A 22,510-nucleotide genomic window follows, 5' to 3' on the forward strand; every position below is an offset into this window, starting at 1 on the left:
TGAGACAGCCCAGAAGAGGTGCCAGGCTGAGGTCAGAAATTCAGGAACTGCCCCAACTCTTGGCCCAGTCGTGGGCTCACTTCAGTGGCCACTTTACAAAATGTCTGGGTTAGGGAAGGCACTTGGCGGGAGTCCTTCACACATAGGCCACAGGAGCCCAGCTCACAGCAGTTAAAGGCAAAACTAAATGTATTGAAATGTATTAAATAAACTAAATGTATGACATCGAGAGCACAGTAAATTCAAGTGTGGACCAGGCAACATCCCCGAAGGACTCCCCTCCCCTGTCTTCTTCTTTTTCCTCTCAGGCAAGCTCTTCCCTGAGGAGGAGCCTGGTCACAGCAGCCGCCACAGGCTAACTTCCTCTCTCAGAAGAGACTTCCTGATGGCGCCCCCAAAAGCTCTCAGGGCGATACTGGGTCCCATGCCTGTCCCTGAGTAATGGCAGGGTGGCAATGAGCCCTCCAGCCACTGGTCACATGCCAGGGATGGCTCTAGACACTTGGTATTATATATATATATTTTTTTTTAAATGATTTTATTTCTTTATTTGACAGAGGGAGACAAAGCGAGAGAGGGAACACAAGCACGGGAGTGAGAGAGGGAGAAGCAGGCTTCCTGCTGAGCAGGGAGCCCAATGCGGGGCTCGATCCCAGAACCCTGGGATCATGCCCTGAGCCAAAGGCAGATGCTTAACGACTAAGCCACATAGGCACCCCCACTTCATACGTATAAACCCCTTCGTCCTCAGAAATGCCAGGACTGCTCTTACTGCCGTTCCGCAGACGAGATGGATCTACCGTAAGTTCTGTAGCTGGTCCGTGGCTCATGATGGCGGAGCTGGACCTCCAGCCCCCACCCAGGTGGTGGCTTGGGAAAGCAGATACCTGAGAGCCCGGAGGTGTGGGCTGGGTCCACGAATGGGCGCTGCCGCCTGCAGACCACGCTTCCAGGAACACAGAAGTGCCGTCACCTGAGCCCCTTGACTCAGCCACTTGAACCAATCATGGTGGCTCTGATTTGCCACACGTGGGTACCATGGCCAATCCTCGTGTTTGGGAGACAGAGGGAACCAGACCTAAGCCATGGAGACCCAAAATGGGAGGAGAGCCTCAAGGATAAACACAGTTTCTGTAATCACGTGACATGTTTGTTTTGGACAACTTGGTACCCCCCCCCCGTGCCTCAGTTTCTTCATCTGTGATTTGGGGACAATAGCACCTGCCTCGCTGCATTGTTGTGAGGACAAAATTAGTGAGACCGCTTAAGCACTTCAGCTCGTGCCTGGAACAACAAGCACCTGATGAGAATTAGATATCCACTTTGTGCATGTTATAGCATGAACACAACATTTATGTTGACGCTTGTGACAAGGGCACAAAAGCCCCCAGCCCCACGTCTGCAAATACACATGAGGATGCAAACATGGACGGAAGCCGCACCACCACTTGGAGCGCACAGGCACATGGGACATCTGGAGGATGTTCACACAAGACACGTATGTGAACACAGATGGACACAGGCTCCAAGCCCTTTGCACACACGGTAAGTTAGCCCCCCCGTGGATCCTCTCTGTGCCCACTGCTGTGGGATGCTGCCCCGAGTAAGCTCCCCTTGAGGGGTCTCAGAGAGAGGAGGCAGCTCAAGGACAAGGCCACATCACAGCAAGGAGCCAGACGTTTCAATCCATTGAAGTTAGATTTGGGACCATCTCCAACAATGACGAGCATTGTGACCTCAAGCGAGTTGCTTAATCTCTCTGAACCTGTTTCCACCTTCATAACATAGCATGATCTATACCTACTTTCCAGTACTGTAGTGAGAATGAAGTGTGTGGGCTACAGAAAGGGCTCAGTGAGAGCTGCCTGTGCACACTGCTTTATCGCAAAAAGCATCTCTTGACTCTGCATGGCGTGGGGAGAATCCGTGCAAATGTGGACCAAGAGCCAGGCCCGGTCAACCTACGATGTTGCCGCAGAACCAGGTCCTCCCTCCCGCCACCATGGAGGTGGGAGCAGCCACAGCGCCAACTTACTCTACCCTCCCAGAGCTGCAGCGTTCCCAGCAGGGCTGACAGCTGTTGACAGTGTCCCCTGCGGTTCAGAGCCTCCCCCTGCAGCTCCAAGTGGCAGGGCAGTGTTTAGAAATTACAACAATCTGTAATTTGTATTCAGTGATTTGTATAAACGTATAGGATCCATATTAGCTCTGGGCAGACACAATCTGCATTGCAGAATGGCCTTCTCTGTGCGCAGGCAGCAAGGAGCCCCGCTTGAGAGGTCTGCCTGAAGTCCCCCTGTGACAGCCTCACAGTCAAGGACAAGAGGGATTAGGGCCAAGACAGCATCCAAACTACCTCTCCAGAACTCTCCTGCCTAGCCCTCTCACTACCCCCTCCCTCCTCCCTGGCAGTCAAGTCAAGTGGTTCGGAAATTGGGCATGGGAACCAAGCAGTCCTGGATTCAAATCCTGACCTCTCGCCCTCTCCCCATGCGGCCTTAGGTGAGGCACAGCAGCTTCAGGGGTCTCAGGTCCTCTTCTGGAAAGCAGAGCAAATAAAAGAGCCTATAGGCTGGTACTTAACAAGTGCTCAATAAACAGCACTTGGGATTTTCCACCACTCTGCATTCCTCGTTAGGTGCTGCCCTATCTTCGCCTTTTTTTTTTCCCCCCCAGAAACACCACTGAGCCTAGGCTCCAAGTCAACCATCATCCACTGGCCCCTACAAGCACGACCCAGCACAGACTCAAGAAACAAAACAGTGGCAGCACCTACCCTATAAGACAAACGACTCACCTCTGTCTTTTAAACCCTCTGATCGTTAAACTGAGATCCATGATGATGGGGCATCTGTTCTGTCTATGGTTGTGCCCCCAGCTCCTAGGACAGTGGCTGACTCACAGGAGACACTCAACAAATATTTGTTGACTAATAGGTACATTTGTCTACTCACTCATCCTGTAAACATTATTGGCATCTACTGTGTCTCAGATGCTGAGTGTGGACAGAAATCAAGCACAACGTATGGGGAGAGGGGAACATGGCGGCAGAGAGAAAGTATAAGGTGACAGTTCCTCCAAGAGGCCTGACCACTCTCACAGGCCCAGTCTTGGCTTTGACCCTGAAGAGATACTTGTGGTCTCTACTCCAAGACAGGTGCTTTTGAAAGTCAACCCTACCCAGATTATTTGTCCATTCAAAAAGTGTTTGTTCCCCAGTCCTGAACCCAACAGGAATGCCAGAAAGCCTAACTAGCTGCTCTCCCTTTTAAGAACATTCAAGGACAGCCAATTCAGATCATTCCATCTGCTGTCCTATACTCTAGAGTTAGTATAAACTGGTCAGTAAGTACATACCCCAGGTGTTTTGCTCATGAGAGCCTCTATGTCCCATCTGCTTCCTATCTCTCTCTAAAACTGGCATGAGGCTGTGGAGAGGTCTCCTCCTGAAATGCTTAGGTCCTACTTACTCCAGAATCTGCAGACTATCCCTGCTTAAGCCTTAATTAGCTTTTAGCATGCACTTGGGCTATTCATGCAAATTAACCTCCCCTCCTTGACAGCTGTCACAAAAGTTGGTTTTCGGTCTAAAGTCCTAAGCTGGCATTCAATAGCAATGAAAAATCTGGCTCCAACCCTTGATGGATGGATGGATGGATGGATGGATGGATGGATAGATGGATGGATGGATGAATGCATGAATGAATGGAGAGATGGTGGATAGATGGATGGATGGATAGATGGATGGATGGATGGATGCATGAATGAATGGAGAGATGGTGGATAGATGGATGGGTTGGTGAGTGGATGGACAGGTGGGTGGGTAAATGGAGGAACGGGTGTGTGGGTATATGGATAGATGGGTAGATGGGTATACGGATGAATGGATGAAATTCCAACACTCTCCTCACCTCTGATGGGCCCATGTCTCTGGTCCTAAAAACCTGAAATATCTGGCCCCAACCCTGGATAGGTAGGAGAATGGATGGGCCAATGAGTGTATGAACTGTTGACTCCCTGAGCTCCTCTACTCTCTCAGTCGGCCTACCCCTCTAAGCATGAACACCTACTGCCTTGAGGGTTTCCTACAAGCCACTTACCCAAAGCCCCAATGTTTCTTCATCAATGAGGAGCCTCCAGTCAGCAGCATCTAGTGAAATAAGTGAGATAATACAGATAAACACTCATTCATCTAATCCACAAATAATTATTGAGCACCTACTATGTACTAGGTACTCAGTTAGGCATAGAATAATAAACCAACCTCTTGGTCACTCCAGGCACCTGACCAGGGTCAGCATAAGAAACAAAAGACCTACATGTTCTCACACAGAAGTTTGGATTTACACATTTATACAAAATATTCAACCCCTTGCCTCCCTCCCCCATCCCACTTAGACCTCCCCCAATCCAACCCCAGTGAGAGTCCCTCCACCCAGAGACGTTGGGTGGACCTACAGGAAGAGTCAGGTCAGAATCACAAGGTGAGGTTGATTCCCACCAGGTTCAGTTTGGCTCCATTCTACAAACATCCTCTGAAAGCCTTTCTGTGCCCATTTCTGTGGGCACAGGGGTCCTGCCCATGGGCCCTCACAGAACAATGGCAGGGCAGTGAGAAAGTCTCAGCTACAACTAGAGACAGTGATCCAGGAGGGGCTCCTCTGGGGCAGGGGCTATGTTTGAGTCATGGCCAGGTCCTCACACCCAGCACACTGTGGTACATGGTTGGTGTTCAATACAGATTTGAAGAATGAATGAACCTACAGTTCTCTCCTTTGAATTTTACCAGACCCACCCTAAAAAAAGCCAACATGGGAATTTTTATTCCAACTTCAGAGATGTCAATTACGTTTCTCCAGAAAGGACAAGGATGAGAAGGGGAGTGGAAATGAGATCAGGGTGAGGGTAGATTTTCTCTGGAGTGGCTCCTTTGCACTGGATCCTCAGGAAGGAAGACCCCCCACAAGGTCTACAAGTCCAGAGTAATGATGATGCATGTCCAGAGTGAGCAAGCAAGTCCGAGACCTTGACTTCTGAATCTGCAAATCTTCACCCAGCTTCCTGGCATCTTTGCTTGTGCCCAATTTTGTTTTCTTAAATTTTGAGTAAATCTCTCAGTGGTAAATGCAGCTGTTTCTCTGCTCTGGGCCAGGGGAACTCAAAAAAGAGCTGAAAATTAATACCCTCTGCAGGGAGCACTAGCAGCAGGAAGCAAATGTGGAAAACCCTGAGGGCAAGTGCATTGGAAGCCCCAAGCAGCTTGGTGTTGCTAAAAGAGCTGACCAAAGTTGAACCAGACTCTTCTGCTTACTAGCTGTGGATGATCCTGGCAAGTTGTTTTGCTTCTCTGAGCCTCAGTTTCTCTCTCTGCAAAATGGGGATCATTGTAGCAACCCATGTGGCGCACGTGAAGATCCTCCATGGAAGGGAAGAGATTTTCCTTGTGTTTCTATTTCAGGGTGGAAATTAAATGGAATGATGAAAGGAAGGCACTTAGCTCAATTCTTGGCACATGGCTGGCACTTCCTACTTGCAGAATCTCTAGTACAGGGGCAGGTATCTGGGCAAGAAGAGAGATCTGAAGAATGATGGTAAAGATGGTGATGGTGATGACAATGGTGATGAGTACGATGGTGGCAGTGGTGGTAATGATGTTGGAATGAAGGTGATGATGAGTTGGGGTCAAAGTGATGGTGATGTTGGTTGTAACGATGGAGGTGGTGATGATGATGTTGTGATGATAGCAGGAAGAGAGAAGAGATCTGTAGCACCTACCTTATTCCAGATTATGCTCTGCTCTAGAACTTTCCTGGACACTATCATACTGAATCCTCAATTGAACCATACTGTTTGCCCATTTCACAGAAGAAAAACAGAAGCTTAGAAAGGTTCAGTGACTCACCCAGGACCATACATTGCAATTCCAGGTCTGTCCAATGCTGGGACATTAGCTCTCAACCTGAGCTGAGCCATCCTTAGTGAATGGGAGGCAGACAAAGTTATTCCAGAACCCAAGACGTGGCCTCTACGCAGAAAGAACTTTTTCTGATCTTCCATTCTCTGTAGCTTCCTGATCTGCTCTTGATTCATCCGCTCAGCCTTGGGGCTGGGGACACCGGAGTGGCTCACACAGTTCTTTCCCCCACTCTCCCAGGGACCTTCACGTGGTGTGAGTTGGGGAGAGCATTGCATGAACAGTTAACCACAAAACTAGGTGACAAGAACCACTCTCAGGGCCATAGGAGCATCAAGAGGGACTGTTGTTCCTCCAGGAACAGGCATGGAAAGCTTCAACAGAAGTGACTTTGGGCCGGTTTCAAGGGAGGAACCGAAGTGTGAGGATAGAGTGAGTGTCTGAGGGAGTGAAGGCATGAGGGAGGAATAGAAAACGTGTCCAGAGAACCATGTGGCCAGAGTCGAGGGACCCTGGAGAGGAGGGAAGGCGGCAGCTTATGAAAGGGAAAAGGCCCTGAATGCCACCTGAGGCGATTTTTATTTTCCCTGGAGATGGGGAGAGCCATGAAGATTCCAGCTGGGGAGCGGGAAGATCAGGTTTGTGTCTTCTGAAGACCAGTGCTGGCAGCAGTGGTGTGGAGAGGGGGTTAGGCAGGGGTGGGCAAGAAGGCATCTGGAGAGAGGCCTGGACAGAGGTGAGAGAAGAGGGCTGAAAACGCTGGCTTGTATGTACCCCCATCCCTCTCTGCAATGCTCTTCCTCCCACTATTTGTCTTTCCTTCAGCAACCTGACCCTTCCTCCTGGGGCAGGGGGACCTCTGAGACTGGCTCAGTACCTGAGTTCTGAAGACAGACCCAGGTTCTGCCACGTAGCAGCTGAGTGACCTTGGACATGCCACGTAACCATTCTGACCCTCCCACTTCCTCATCCGAAAACTGGGTCGTCACAAGGTTGAGTAGAATAACATATGAAAATGACCAGTCTAGCACTTGGTAAACGCTCATGATTGTCCCCTACTTGATAAAGGAAGAAGCCGCAGTCCAGAAACGTGCCGTGACAAAGTTATGCAGCCCGAGAGCCTCAAGCCAGGGGCAGAGGCTGTCTTCCCAGTCTCTGTGTCTCAGTTTTATCCCATTTTTTTCTGTAAATGGCCTTCCCTCAATTTCCTGCTCCGTACAATAGGATCAGGGACCTCCCTGGTGCCATCAGTCAGGGCAAGAAAAGTGGCCGATGAACCAAGAATCAGAAGGGAGAGGGTAGGGGGGGGCCGGTGGGGGCCCTGGGGCTCGGGCAGGTTCTCCCTTCCTCCCCACTCAATATCCTCTGCTGTCCTCTGGCCTTGATCATGAAACCCTGCCCTGATTCCTTCAACACGGCATCAGTGGACACAGGAGGGGTCCCTTCCCCCACCTTCCTACAGGGCAGATAAAGCTCCCCTACCCAGGAGCAGAGCCTCCATGAAATAGGGAATCCAAACTTGCTCTTGCTTCTGGATCAAGCACTGCGGGTTCGAGTTCAGACTCTGCCTCTAAAACACAGTGTGACCTGGACCTTTTCCTTCTTAGGACCTCAGCTTCCCCATCTCAGAGGGACTGGGCTGGACTCTCAGCTTTGTAAGGACCCTCTCAGCCACACCCTGCAGCCCATCCCTCCTCTCCTGCTCTCCCTGGCTCATCCTTCCAGGCCTCCGACCTGGCCCCTTGCTCCCATGGGCTTTGCTCAGGCTGCCTGGGGCTCCCGGGCTCCAAGGGGCACAGACCCCAGCCAGTGCTGAGCCTCTCCCTGACAGGGAAGAGCCCCCACTTACCAGCGGGGTACCTCCCGATGCCAGTGATGCCCCCCAGCCCTCTCACTGAGAGTCCGCAGTGCCCAGAGGAAACCACACCCCCAGCCCCATCTCGATTGACTTCGGAGGCTGGCCAGAGCCGGGGTTTAAAAATACAAGTGCCCGCGCACCCTCCGCGCTGACCGCCCACGCAGCCTGCGCTTGCCCACTTCACAGATGCCGCGGTGGCCACCGTGGGTGGCACAAAGGGAACAAAGAGGGGTGGGGAGTCCAGAGAGGCCCGGGGGTGGCTAGTGAGGGGGACGGACATTCCTCAGAGCCTAGACCACAGAACGGGGCTGTTTACGCCATCTGGCCATTCCCAGCTCTCTGGTGTCCTGAGAGAAGCAGGCCCGCTTGGTGCAGACTCACAGGGTCATGGGCTCGAACGTCTCACGGACCCGCAGTTAACTGCTGGTGTGGCCACTGACTGGCTGTGTGAGCTGGGGTAGGTCCCTTGTCCCCTCGGAGCCTCAGCCCCATCTGTAAAACAGTGGTAATAAAAGTGCGTACATACTTCACGGGTCTTTCGGGAGAGCTAACCAGGCCCAGGCCTGGCGGAGCGACGGTAGCTCTCTTGATTGTGACTGTTGCATCTGTGTTGTGGCCGCTCTCTGCAAGGACTCAGTCAGGGGGCCAAAGAGAGAGAAGGGACAGAACGCCCGGCTTCCGCTCTCTTGCCCACCTCCGGAACACCCCCAAAGTCCAGGCACGTCTGGCACCGGCGGGTGGCTGAGAGTAGAGCGCCCCTCCCTAGAGACACACAGGCAAGTCAGGGCCCAGAGGGAGACGGCCCCCATGGACAACCACGGGAACGTCAGACCCTAGAAATCTGGGCCTTGCCCCCAAGGTGAAAGGGACTTAGCACCCTTGGAACTGTGAGGGCCCCTGGAGCTTCCCCAAGCCACTCCTCCTCAGCGTTCCAGAAAAGGAAACTGAGGCCTGGAGAGGGGAAAGGATCTGTCCAGTTCTGACAGAGAGGGAATCCAACCCAGGCTCCCCGCAGCCCTGACGGGTGCTGCCCCCCTCCACACCATGGCCTTGCCCTCCCCTGCCAGGTCCCAGCGGGAGGTCTCAGCCCCAGGCAGGCAGCTGAGCAGCTGTGGGAGCAGGAGCCCCGCTGCCGCACCCTTCCCCCCCAGACTTCAGCTGGGGGTTCAGGAGCAAGGGCTGAGAGCACTGCTCCTTCCCCAATCCCACCAGGGCCTGCTACACACTTACATAACCTGTTCCGAGTTATACAATCTGCAGCCGCTTCATTCCAGAATGGGAGCTCCAGGAGCGGGTTCTAGCGTGGGGAGAGGCTGAGCGCCTCCGTGTGAAAATCGGGTCATTACCAGCACTCAGGCTCTAGCGCCAGCTGATGGCCTTCCCTCCACGGCCTGGGGCCTGCCAACCTCCTCCAGGCTCCGGGGAGTGGGAAGGCCCAGGGAGGACCCAAGCCCCATACCCAGGTTCAGTGCAGAGGGCAGTCCCTGGCAGTGGGGGTGTGGGGCTGGGTACCAACCCGGGGCTGCGTCCTGCTGCTCCAGCCTCCACGCAGTCCAGCAGGCTCTTGCCCCCAGACTCCACAGCCCCAGGCAAGCATATCAGCCTGAAGAACTCCCCGGAGGGAAACCTAAGGCGGACACTTTGAGGGGCCATGAGCTCTAGGATCTCAGGTCTGCGTTCGCGTTGGATTATCTCGGTCATCAGCCAAATTACCACACATTAATTCACTTCTCTGCATCTTGGTTTCCTTATCTGAGAAACGGGACTAAAAGAAATTGACCTCCTTGGTTACCGTTCATATTAAACAACGTCCCGACTCACATAATGCCTGGCACAAAATAAATGCCCATTTGGCAGACGAAAAAACTGAGACCTAGACAGGTGACATCTCACCTGGGAGCAGCAGAGCTATGCACAAGCGAGCGAGCCCCTGAGTGCCAGGCACACGCTCTGCCGAGACTGGGCTACTCCCCGAAACAGCTCTGTGGGGTCGGTCCCGTTGTTCCTCCGATCTGACAGAGGAAGAACCCAGGCTTACAGGAGACAAGGCACCCATTTGGTGGCAGACCCAGGACTCAAACACGGACGTGGAGCTCCAGAGCACAGCGGTCGACAGCAGGTGAGCAAGACAGCAGCCGGGAGTGATGACCCCCAGGGCTGTCCTCTCCTTCAGAAACACAGTCACCCTCCCCATTCCCTGTCTCTGCCACTGCCGTGATGCCCGTGACCTTGGCCAAGCCAGCTGACCTCTCTGGGCTCTCATGGCCCCTCTGAAGCAAGCCCCATCCCTGGGCTAACCATTACCGGGGTTATGGTGAGGACACATTAAGACAACGAGTTAGAAACTGCTTTTCAGCAGAGAGAGCCGGCACAGCTGCGCAGCTCAACACTTCCCCAGCCTCCTGCTCCCTCCGGCTCAGCAGGAACTAGCTAATGGACAGACACCAGGGGCCTCTCAGCATCTCTGGCTGTTCAAACAAACACCTCTCCCCTCTACTGCCCCCGCTCCGGGCTGCCCTTCGATACAGGCGAAGCCCCCGGTCTGTTCTCTGGCCTTTCTCGCGCGCTGGGGCAGACCAGGCTGTACACGTGAGTCGCCCCCTTTCTGCCTTTCTCTCAAAGAGCATTCCTTGCTTCGATCTTCTCGGGGCACCCTCACACTGAATCCTCGCCACGGGCCTCTGGGAAGCTGGGATTCATCCCCCTCCTCGCACAGAGGAGGATGCTAAGGCCCAGAGAGGTGAAGTCACGTGTGGTGGTCCCACAGCCGTCAACCTCCGCGGAGTCAGGATTCAAATCTGTGCACCCCGGCTGCAAGGTTCAAACTCCTAACCAGAGATTTAAGCCAGCCCAGCTGCCAAGGCCACAGGATGCCCATTTCTCAGGTCAGAAAGGTTAGGGCACTTGCCCAAGAAGCCCAAAACGAGAGCCAGTACAGACTCAGCATCTGCTTCTCCCCGGCCGCTCTGTGTCTTGACCAGGAGGCACAGGTGGGAGCCATGCAGTCAGCACTCAGTCAGCCAGGCCTGGTAGACGCCAGGGGTGTTGACAAAAGTACATGTAGAGAGCCCTGGCAGACTGCCCACGTCACAGGGCGAAGGACTGCCGGAGCTGGGCCTGGGCCTACTCATGCTCCTCTCTGGGCCTCAGGCTCCCCAAGGGTAGAAGAAGCACCAGACCCCGGATGGGCTGGGGACACCCCTCAAAGCCTAACTACAGGAGGCTCTGTCCTGAGCAGAAGAGCCCACACCTGGCCACTCACCAGAAGCCCCGGGGGGACTTGTCACACCCTGAAACACCGGCCACACCCCAGAGTCTGATTGAATAGGGATGGGCAGGGGCCTGGGAACCTGTATTCTTTATATCCACCATGATTCCCTCCCATGCCCCGCACCCCTCACTGCCACCCCAAACTCCTGTCCTCAGCCAACTCTGAGAATCCCAGGCTGGGACAATTCTCCCAAAGCCAGGGGGACCCTAGTCCCCTGCCTGTGCTCAGAGTTCCCACCTGGGGGTGAGGTGATCCTTAGGGGTCCGTGGGGGTCTGCAGTAGGTCAGAGATGGTGTCGAGGAGGTCTCTAATGTTGGTCTCTAACAGCTCAGAATCAGGACCTGGTAGAATTCTAGATGTTCCGGGGTTGGGCCAGGACCTTGACCTGTCCCCATCTTCTTATCTAGTTCTTTGGTTAGCAACTACTAATGAGCAGCTCCCATGTGTCAGGCGCTGTTTTGGGTGCCGGGGGTGTAAGCAGTGAATAAAACAATGTCCGTCCCCTTGGGACATTTCCGTGCTGCCAGGGAAGACAGTCGTAAAGCAGCCGAGATTGGGCAGCCCCTCTGCAGGTTCCAACAGCATCCAGCATCCACGACCCCTTACCTCTGACCCTCATCATGAGCTAGAAGCTCAGCCCCCATTTTACGGATGAGTCGCTGAGGCCCAAAAGCCATTTTGATAGCCTGTCTCCTTACTCCAGGCAAGCAACCCTCCCAGCCAACCCTGTGTGCGGTTGCCTCTGAGCAGAACTTTCCCTGTTGCCACGGCAACCCCCCTGGGGAGGCCTGTCCTACTTTGCATCCCTGGCGCCGAGCTAGCGGCCTCACCCCACCCCCCTAAGACAGAGAGGTGGGTTTATCCCACACAAGGGAACAACTGGTCCCACCGGGCAAGGACTGGACTCCCTCACTCAGACATCCAATCACAGCCAAGCCACATCAAGGAGGCACCAGGGACCAAGCCAGGCCCTGGGACAGAAGAGGTCATGGTCATGGTCCCTGCCTTTAGAGAGCTCCCTACCCTCCCAGGGGTGGTGACAATTGCCACAGCCCCAGGGATGGCGTAGCCGAATGCCAGGTGCAGTTCTGGCCCTTCCCATGTATGACCCAAATAATCTTCCCATGAACTCTTGCAGCAGGGGTCACTATTCTCCCTTCACAGATGAGGACGCTGAGGCTCAGAAAGGCTAACAAACTTGCCTGAGGTCACAGCGGAGAAGCAGCAGGGCCCGAAGTAGGACTCGGGGAGATCCCAAGCCACACTGCAGGTGCTCAACATTGCGGGGGGGGGGGGCGTGGGAGGCAACCCCATCAGACTGGTCCAGGAGGGTCGGTCTCAGCATCTGTCCTCAAGAGTCATCTCCACAAGAGGAGAGGAGGGTAGGAACAGGAGTATGGTGGGGCCCTAAGAACTACACGACTGTGGGGGGAAGGGGGAAGAGCCAGGACCGCAGGAGCAGCTTGGTTTGCCTCCTGCTGCCTGGTGGGGCTCAGCTGGGACTTGGGACCTGGGAGACCTGAGAAAAGAAAGCACAGCGGAATGTGGTCTGCCCAGAGAGCCTGGCTCAGGAGCCACAGCGCACTGGCCCCCTGAAGACAATGCAGTACCCCTGGCAGCTCCCAAGGGGGCAGCCTGGAGCAGGCATGCACAACTCACCAGGAGCCCACCTTCACACTCTAGGGAAGGAAAGAAAGGCCCAAGCAAAGGTCTGACTTCATTCCTCAGCACCTTGTATTAACACGTTAGTGCAGTGGTTCCAGGCACAGACCGCAGAGCAGACAGCCTGGGCCCACAGCCCGTCCCTCCTACGTCCTAGCTATGGGAACTTGGACAAGGGATGGAAACTCCCTGAGCCTCAGTTTCCACATCTGTGAAATGGGGATAATAATACAGACCTACATATGTGTGTGTTGGAAGGGCTCAGTGAGTCTACACCCCTCCCCCCCCCCCTTCACGGCACCTAGCACCTAGCATGTTCACTGTCAGCTGTTGTGATTATCTCTAGCACACGGACACAAAACAGGTCTGCATTTTTACACAGACAGGCGCATGAGGGTGTGCAGGCCTGTGCACACCGTATACCAGTGTGCCGGTGCATGTGTACATCTACCCCTTTAGGTAGACCTGAAGGGACACCCACCAGGCGTGTGAAAGATAGCCGAGCACAAAGGCTCGGATCGCAGACAACAGCTGCACGCCTGCAGGGAGGCATGCCCATGCGAGGTCCAGCATGGCCCATCCCCTTGTGAACACCTGCCTTCTCGTGTGCACCCCCAGGGCCTGCACGGACAGCAGGCACACGCAGTTGCACAGTGGAGGTTGATATGTATTACATAGATGGGTTTTGAGTTTTTCTCCTGGAACCACTGTGATGCGAACAAATCTTAGCTCTGGAAATCACAGATGGATTGGGGGGTGAGGGAAACAGGTGCTCAGGGCATAAGCCTCCTCCCACAGGTCCCCCCCACACCCAGAGTGTTAAAGCCACCATCAGGGAAGAGAACCTGGTGAAGATGAAAATGAAGAGCCCAGAGTGGGGGAGCCAAGCCACCAAGTGCTTCTGTTTTCCCAGCCAGGAGACTGTCCCCGAGATAGCCACATCCTCTTGGGAAATCCTCAAACACCTGTCCAGACCCCCCCCCCCCACCTCAACCAATCAGGAAGCCCGTCTTCCAGGAAGAAAAGAATTCCACCCATCCCTACCACTGCCTTGGGTCTTACTGGGAGAGAAGAGAGTTAAAAGAAAAGCTTGCCTAGCAAGACCCCTCTTGGGAAATTGCCCTGAAGTGAAGCCTCCCCACCTCCTGGGGTGTGAGGAATAGGGGAGGGGGGATATCTGTGCCTCAAGCAACTGATAATTAGTCAAGCCTACAAGCCCAAGCAGCACAGAGGGAAAAAGATCCTGAAATGAGGAAGACTTCTGTTTATTCAGCACTTTATTCAAAGGCATCAGCTTGTAGAACTGTATTGCACACTTCTGCAGTTCAGAGAGGTTCAGCAACCTGCTCCAGGCCACACAGTATTTCATCTGTAAAGCTAAGACTTGACCCCCTGTCTGACTCCACATCCCGTGGCATTTTCTTTGCATCACGGCACTGCCCAAATGTAATAATGAGCAATCAAATAACGTGGGGTCTGTTCCCCAGGAGCGATGTAGGACAAAATCAAAAAGCAGAAAATGGAGGCTCATCTGTGCTGTTCCTACTCCAAAGGTCATGGGAGAAAGGAGGGCTCGGATGGCCTTGATGGCAAGGAAATTCTTTGTGGAGGATGGGGGGAGTTTTTCGTGGACGAGGAGGAGTAGGGTTTGGATAAATTGTGAGTTACCGTGGCATTCCAGACAGGGGGACATGATGAGCAAAAAGGCAGAAACTAGGAGCTTAGGGTGTTGGCACTGCGGGGTGGAGGCAGAGATAGACATGTGTTGATCTCAATGGGAGAACATCTGCTTGGTTGAGGGGGAGATGGATGGCGGGGGGAAGGGTAGGGACCAGCTGACCCCAACCATGAGCTTTCTGTCTTGTTCATCCCATGATGGTACAGGGCATTCAGCAGGTACTTAATATCTTTCTGAGTGGCTGAAGGGATGGATGCAGGATGGATGGAGGGAGGGATGGACAGACGGACAGATGAATGAATTATATGAGGTAGAGGTAAATATGACAGCAAGAGCTCTGGGCTGGGAACTGGAAGCCTGAAATTCAGGTCCCTTTCCTGCCACCATCTGAAGGAATGTCTCTGGGCCTCAGTTTCCCCATCTGTAGAGCCCAGGTGATTCTCAAAGGTCTTCCACACATGACAGTCTGTGATTCTGGAGACAAAAGCAGAGTTCAGGGTGGGGGTGAGGGGCGCTGGCTGCAGGGGCTGAGCCTGACAGCCCCAGGGAGGGGAGACAGGGTTCAGCCAGCCTCTGCTCCTTCCTGCTATCACCTCCCCTCCCTAGACCCCAGTTTCAGCAGATGCATTCCAGGATTTTAGGACCCTGTGAGACTTTGTCTGAGGGTGAGGAGAGGGAGGAGTGAGGAGCCCAGCCCCAGCCCTCTCTTACCCCACTTAGGAGGTTAAAGCAACTTGGGAAAAAGCACTTATTCTGGGCTCCTGGAATCACCCTTCATTTTCCTGGCAGATAAATGGGGCAAAACAGAAGATACTGATGCATTTAAATGGATCAAGGCAGGCGGAAGTTTATAGGATTTGAATACACTTTTTGGCTGCCTTTGAATATTCATTTGCCCAAGGGAGTGTTGGGCAGCCAGATCCATGGGTCCTAGTGGGAGGTTATCTGAGGTTGGGGGGAAGGGGAGCACACAGGAAGGGTTGGCAGGAATCCCTGCTCATCAGGCTCTTGGGAGCTAACTGCGCTTCTCCACCAGCTAAAATGTCACAGGCTTAGAGTAAATTCTAGGAGTTGATACACCCCATGGTTGCGGTCGTCATAGCAACCACCTCCCTGCAACCATGTGTCCCCACAGATCGCAGCAGATAAGACAGGTCTAGCAGGTGAATAATGAGGAACTTGCCCAGGACGCCAGTGGGCCCCCCCAGGACTCAGAAATCTGCCTTGGAATTCCGGAATACACCGTAGGCTTCTCAACCATCCCTGAGATTCTGAACTGGAGCCCAGAGTTCCAGAACAAGCCTAGAATTCCAAAATCTGTCCTCAAATTCCAGAATACTTTTCCCACGGCCCAGAACACATTCTAGCTATCCAAAGAATCCCCCTCATTTCTGGCAGTCAGGGCACACTCTGCAGGCAGCTCCACCAAACTCTAAAACACACCCCTAGACAGACATACCCTTCCATTCTCATCTCCCTCTTGAGTCGATTCTTCCCAGGGGCAGGTTTTCTGTCTGAACCTCAAGGACTATGGAGCACTCAGGTCTCGTGCTGGAGAAAGAGGAGGATCCAGGGATGAGCCTAGGGTTTGAGAAAATTGACCTTGTCCTCATACCCAGGAAGCGCACCCTGCCCCAGACGTGTGGGCACCTGCCAGCCAGGCCTCAGGGTCAAGGGCAGCTCCCCCAGCCCGGTGCTCGTAGCACTTTCCACGGTGTACTCTGTTCTCCACAGTGGGGATGAATCGATGTGGAGTCACCCCTACTCTCACTAAGGCCCCTGGGTGACCATCAGCACATTAACCCTGGCCCTTCCAGGAGGAACCAAGCCAGAGGGTGGCCCAGGCAGCCTGAGATGGGGGGCAGCTGAGTTATGAAGCCTTTCCCTCCTGGCCTGGGGTGGGGGTGGGGAGGGTGAGAGAGGTTGGGGGATGGGTGAGAGGAGTCCACAGCCAGCCCTCCCCCACCACCTGCCAACACTGTCTCCCAGAGCGATGGGTAAACCAGAGCATCCTCTCTGCAAGCTGCTGGAAGCTCCCGTCTATTTCAGTCTGTTCCCTCTTCCTCTCCAACCACACTGTTCACTGCCGCTGGTCATCTCCATCCTCCGTTCCCCTTCCCTGAGCCCACCCCTCACTCCGCCCCTCCTCCACAGCCCAGGCCCTACAGGCTCTCAGCCTTCCCTTCTCCCTGCCTCCCAGCCTCCACGTCTCCACGTCTCCCCTCTCCGTTCTGCTGCTCTCTCCCAAGGGCCTGACCATCCTACCATCCTGCTCAGAGCCCAAAGCGCCACCCGCACACCTCACATCGGCTGGGCCCCCTGAGGCCTGGACACACCCCGCATCTCGCATCTCGCATCTCGCATCGCATCTGCACCTCCGCATCTCCCATTTACAGTCCCGATTCCTGCCGTGACCTCTGCCAAGCGGGCTGGCTCGCTATTGTTAGAGAAGGCCCAGGCCGAGCTCCCAGGCCTCTGCTTCTCTTCTCTTTTCCCTCCTCAAAAGCTCTTTGCACCTCTCTAAACCTGCAAACTGGTTTAAGGGCCCCTCCTTGGAGGTGACTGGAGATGCTCCCCATGGTTCTCTAAAGCCGCAGCCCTGCTTGGCAGTGGGGCAGACAGAGCTGGCTGTGGACTGTCAGAGCTGCAAGGGGCCGTAGAGATAAGTCCTAGTGGTTTTCAAGCTGGGTTCCGTGGCATCCGACTGGGGGGCGGGGAGGAGCTTCAAAGACTGGGAGGAGGGAGGCCACAAAGGGTGGTGCAGGGCAGAGCATCCTTAACCAGGGTCAGAGAAGGTGCTCGGAGGAAGCGACATCCAAGCTGACTCTTGAATGGACAAGGGCCACCTATGTACAGATCATTCTAGGAGCAGGATATTCACGCGAAAAGAAAAGCCAGTGTAAAGGTCCTGAGGCAGAAACAAGCCCGCCATCTTAAAAAAGAGAAAAAGTTCAGGGCAATAGTGACCAAGAGCCAGAGACATCCGAGGTGAGACCTCCATAGCCCATTCCATTTGGGGAAAGTGGGTTTCACTGCTCAAAAAAAAAAACACATCGAACCCACTGACCTCATCTAATCCTGCTGCTTCATAGGAGAAAAACTAAGGTCCAGCATGTCCAGGCATTGTCCAGCAGAGAACTGGTGGCCAGGCTGAGGCCAACACTCAGGTCGCAAGACACTGCCCCAGGCACCGTCTGTCACCCCTTGTGGGCAGCATGGACCTCCCTGGCCTCCGCCTCTCTCTTGAGCCTGCTCGGGGTCCCTGCCCCGCACCACAGGTGAGAAGCATGAATGAGGTAACGTCTCCCAGGCTGGGGAGCTCCGGGGAACAAGCAGCCGGCCAAATAAAGGCTTTATTGGATTTGTCAAACATGCGTCCTGTGGCCAAGGGCCTCCTGGCACAGACAGCCTCACAGAGGAAACACCAGACGAGCAGACGATGAAATTAAAAGGCTTTTCATTTCCAGAGTGGAGGCTGACAGACGCACATGGAGAACATACCTCTCCCCAGCTTCTCCTCACCCTCTTCCCCGGGCCCCCTCAGCCCTGCCTGTAGAGCAGGTGCCTGGGCATAGGGCTCCCCATCCCCCTCCTCAGGGCCGCCCACACCTTGCCCAGGGGTCAGAGACCTGGAAGGGACTCCGGTGAAGGAAGGACCCATGGGAAGTGTCTGAGAAGTCACCGAGTCCATCCCACTGGCTTGGGGCTGGATGACCTCCATCGCACAGGACAGCAGGCCGCAAAGGCGAGGCAGGTGGGGAGATGGTGGGAGAAGCCAGAGAAGCCAGACAGGCAGGGGTCCTGTCCCCACTCTTGCCCTGACCAGCCCTGCAGCCTCTGGCACATTACCTGGGCACCAAGTGTCTCCATGTCCTCGGCTGCAGAAGGGGAGGGATGGCCAGTACGAGGATGAAGTGAGAGTTGTCCGGGGAAAGCTCTGGCCTCCAGTTGGCATCAAACAAAGATGCTAGAGCTCCAGTTTTCCTCTGAGGGCAAGGGGAGGCCTCTCTGTATTTGCACTCCCCGCTCACAGCCTCACACCAGCTTCCCCTGAGCCTCTGATCATAGTAAACTATTTGTGTACAAATACATCCCATTGTACAATATTTTCACGGCTCGCCCCGGAGAATATCACCTGGTTTCCTTTCAGACCAATCAGAGCACTAGGATATTGATCTGGAAACAGATGCTATTTCCCTTCGTGATCACCCAAGCCTGTGTAGGTATGTATGAAACTTTGTTAAATGCAGATTCCAAGGCCAAGGTTACCCTCTCCTGTCCATGTTGCCCTTAGAAAAGGCCTATGGGAATTGCACCATAAGAAAACAAGATAGTTTATACGTCACTTTAAAGGAGACCGAGTCACTGCTGGCTCTTTTCAATGTTTGTTGAAAAAACAAAACAAAACAAAAAAAACAAACCCAAACAACTATTGGGCACTTAGTGTGTACAAGGCAAAGCATTAAATATATTTTGTTTACAAGAGCAAACAAATCAGACCTACCCCCTTTCTTTTCAGAAGAAGCAGCCCATGTAAGGGCTGAGGGACTGGATGGTTAAGTAGAACCAGAAACAGTCTGGTCTGCTTCAAACAGACCCAGTTCAAGGGGTCCTGGTACATGAATCAATGGCAGCCTGCAGGAAGACTCTGCCCACGTGGAACATGATTCTTTCTTCGGACGTTCTCATCAAGGATAAGATGATGGAGGAGTCCTGGGTGCCAGCAAGCTTGGGCGTTCATGCACAGATATTCACGGAGCACCTCCTCTTGGCCAGGCACTGTTCCAGGCACTGCAGACACAGCGATGAGCAAGACAGACCAAAACATCTCTTCGTGGGGCTTATGTTCTAGTTGAGGGAGACGGATAATCAACCAATCGATAAGTAAAAGAAAGAGAAGACCAGATGCTAGTAGATACTATAGAAACATTCAAGGGGAGGCTACAGAGTGCTGGGAGGTGGGGGATGCCTTTAAATATGACCGGGGAAGGCAGCTCTTTCTGCCCATGAGTCCTGTCCCCATGTTTCAATAAAACCAGTTTTTTGCACCACAAAAATAAATAAATGAAAACTCAAAAAAAAAAATTAAATATGACCAGGGAAGGCATCGCCGATAAGACAACATTTCAGTAAAGGCCAGCCAAACCAGCTGGGTAACACAGAGCATTCTGAACAAAAGAGAAGCATGTGCAAAGGCCCTGGGGTAGGAGTGTGCCTGGCATATTCCTGAAATGGAAAGGCCAGTGTGGCTGGAACAGAGTGGCCAAGGAATATGGGGTAGGAGATGAGCTCAGAGGGGAAACAAGAAGAGGCCATTGCAGGAATCCCCACAGCAGGCAGCCAGTGGAGACACCTAGACCAGGTGAGACGTGCTGAGGGGTGGGTAAAACATGGACTTTCTAGTCAGGTTGCTGGGATCAAGGGGAACCTTGCCTAGATGACTTTACCTCAGTGCCTCCCTTTCTCCATCTTAAGATGGACATGGTAAGCAAGTGTCCCTCCTGGGGAGGCATGAGGATTAAATGAGCTAACGCCCGTGATCGTGTTCGGTACACATCAGGCACTTCAATGTCAGCCCCTTCCCCTCACAGTGGGGAGCCCTGGCAAATGTCACCTTCACCTGATGGTCAAGGATCATGTCACCAGTGATGCCGTGCACCCCCAATGTGATGGGACAAGGAGGCCACTTGGCCTCTGTGGTACACTTCCCCAAGCCCCATAACCTCAGTCTCATCATGAGAAAACATCAGACGAACCCAAATGAAGCGGCGTTTTCCAAGAGACCTGGCCATTACTCTTCAACCCTTTCAAGGTCACAGAAAGCAAGGAAAGGCTGAGAGTATCACAGACCGGAGGACATGAAGGATACAGGCCAGCCACACACTGCACACATTCCTGGAATAGGAAAAGGACATCAGTGGGGAAATGGGTGAAGCTCTGAGGAAGTCTGGGTTTGGGTGAATCATCATGTACCCAAATTGGTCTCTTCACTTTGACAAAATACACCACAGTCAGGTATGGTGCTAACAGCAGGGCAAACTCGGGGAGGGGGTGGAAATCTGAGCTCGTATGAAACTCCCCAAGGACCAGACTGGCATCTTTATATTATTTGTTCAACAAATATGGAGAGGGGCATCAGGCCGACCCCCCTTAATTCTGCAGAACCCTCCAGGGAGAAATGAGGGCCAAGCAAGGAAGGGAAGCCTGGGGAGGAGAGGTTCCCTAACAATCTGGGTTATTCACCCCTGCAAAGGGTGCTTCCCCACTGTAGGAAAGGCTCCAACAGAGGCTGGAGAAGCCCTCGCCTTGGAGAGCACAATCTATTCCATCCAAAGAGGAGGCTGAGAACAACCTGGGCAGCTTGAGTCCCCACCAGGACAGCTGCGTTCCTGGTTGATCTCCAGCCTGAACCCAATCAGCCCAAGGGTCAGCCCCAGATCACCCTTTCCTGTCCTGTCCCTGACGAATGCTGCAGCTGGCAGAGGGAAGTCGCTCCAACCCTCCCCTGGTAATACATCCGCCCCCCACTGCACGCTTTACTGCCAGGGGTTCAACCAAGTTTTTGCCCCCTATGGCAAAGGGCAGAAAAAACAAGGGGGCAGGCCATGGAGGGGTCGGATCTCAGCCTTGCTGCCTCCAGCGGGGAGGTGTGAGACCAGGACCAGGCTGGGCCGCCTACCGTCTCCAAACCCACTTCCTCATCCCAAAGAGGGCAGAGTAGTAGAACCTACGTCAGGCCTGGTGTGAATGCTCATTTAAAGAGAACACTGATGGGTGCCTTGGTGGCTCAGTGGTTAAGCCACTGCCTTCGGCTCAGGTCATGCATGATCTCAGGGTCCTGGGATTAAGTCCCACATCGGGCTCTCTGCTCAGCGGGAAGCCTGCTTCCCTCTCACTCTCTCTGCCTGCCTCTCTGCCTGCTTGTGATCTCTCTCTGTCAAATGAATAAATAAAAATTTAAAAAAAAAAGAACACTGATAATCATTCTGATACAGTACACATTGAGCTGGACACAAAAGGGGCACGAACTTGACCAGACCTGACCCTGACATCTTCCTGGAGGGAAGTCGGGCCTTTCACAATTCAGTGCATCAAAGGAGAGAAGGACTATGGAAACATCTATTCGGTCAGAGTGCCCGTGCCTGGCCCCCAGTCCCATATCTCAAGGCTTCAAGAAAGGAATTGTAGGGTCTCCCCCTCAACATTTAGGGATCCTAGCTTAGTCGGACTAACATGCCAGAGAAGACTGGTATTTGAAATCTGCAGGCCTTGATTAGAGAAAAACTCTTTCGGCTTTTTAAAAACACAACAGAAGCAAAGACGCCCTCCTCCTTTCCCTTACACACACACCCCAGCATCCCTGCCTGCCTTCGCTGCCGCAGCGGCTCCAGTCCAATGGGCACCCCAGGCTCCAGTCTGCCTCTGCTGCCCCCCACCTTGGTGCCACACCAGTTATCCCAGTGATGACTGTCTCCAGTATGGCCAGCAGGTAAGGACTCCAAGTGCCAGGGCCAGGCTGTTCAGAAGCCAGCACCACATGCAAACGGGCCAATCCCTAAGTGGCAAAGGGCCAACCTGGGGGGGACCAGGGACTCAGCCAAGCTGCCCTGGGCACCAGGAAGGAGTCAGGTGGAAGCATCTGCTGTTGGATGTGCAAAGCCAATGAGCGGGGGCCAGCGATGCTTGGCTCATAAGAACAGCAATTTCTATCCCACGCCTACTCCATGCCAGGCCTGGCAAAGTGATTTCATTAACTCATTGAATCCTCGTGGAACCGGGAACTCTTTTTCCCCCTATTCTGTAGGAAAAAAAGGATTGAGGTCCAGACAGTTGCGAAACTTCCCCAGCTAGTGAGGGGCAGACCTTAACTTCCTGTCCAGGTGCCCATTCTGACCACACCCCTAGTCCGCATCCTTCATTCCATTCAGCTGCTCCTTTTGCGCCCCCCAGGCTGCAAGCTTCATGGGACACTGAGCAGAGCAAGACTCAATCTGTCCTGGAAGAGCTTGCAGATGAGGGTGGACAGAGAGTAGCAGCCATTAATAAGAAATCGGACACTCCCCCTGCCAGCAGGTGTAACCAGCTCTGACAAAGCAGGCAAGGAGCAGCTACCTCTGTCCTGGGCAG

General features: G+C 53.7%; 1 long non-coding RNA gene across 2 annotated transcripts in view; it reads right to left on the reverse strand.

The window, feature by feature from the left end:
• The window catches only part of LOC132001499 (uncharacterized), a 63,368-nt gene that overhangs the window by 31,457 nt on the left and 9,401 nt on the right, over nucleotides 1-22,510 (reverse strand). For both annotated transcript variants that reach the window (XR_009399625.1, XR_009399626.1), the window contains exon 2: nucleotides 4,101-4,150. This is a non-coding gene — a long non-coding RNA (uncharacterized LOC132001499). The remainder of the gene's footprint in view (nucleotides 1-4,100; nucleotides 4,151-22,510) is intronic.

This window comes from Mustela nigripes, chromosome 14 (genome assembly GCF_022355385.1).
Source record: "Mustela nigripes isolate SB6536 chromosome 14, MUSNIG.SB6536, whole genome shotgun sequence".
Classification (NCBI taxonomy): Eukaryota; Metazoa; Chordata; class Mammalia; order Carnivora; family Mustelidae; genus Mustela; species Mustela nigripes.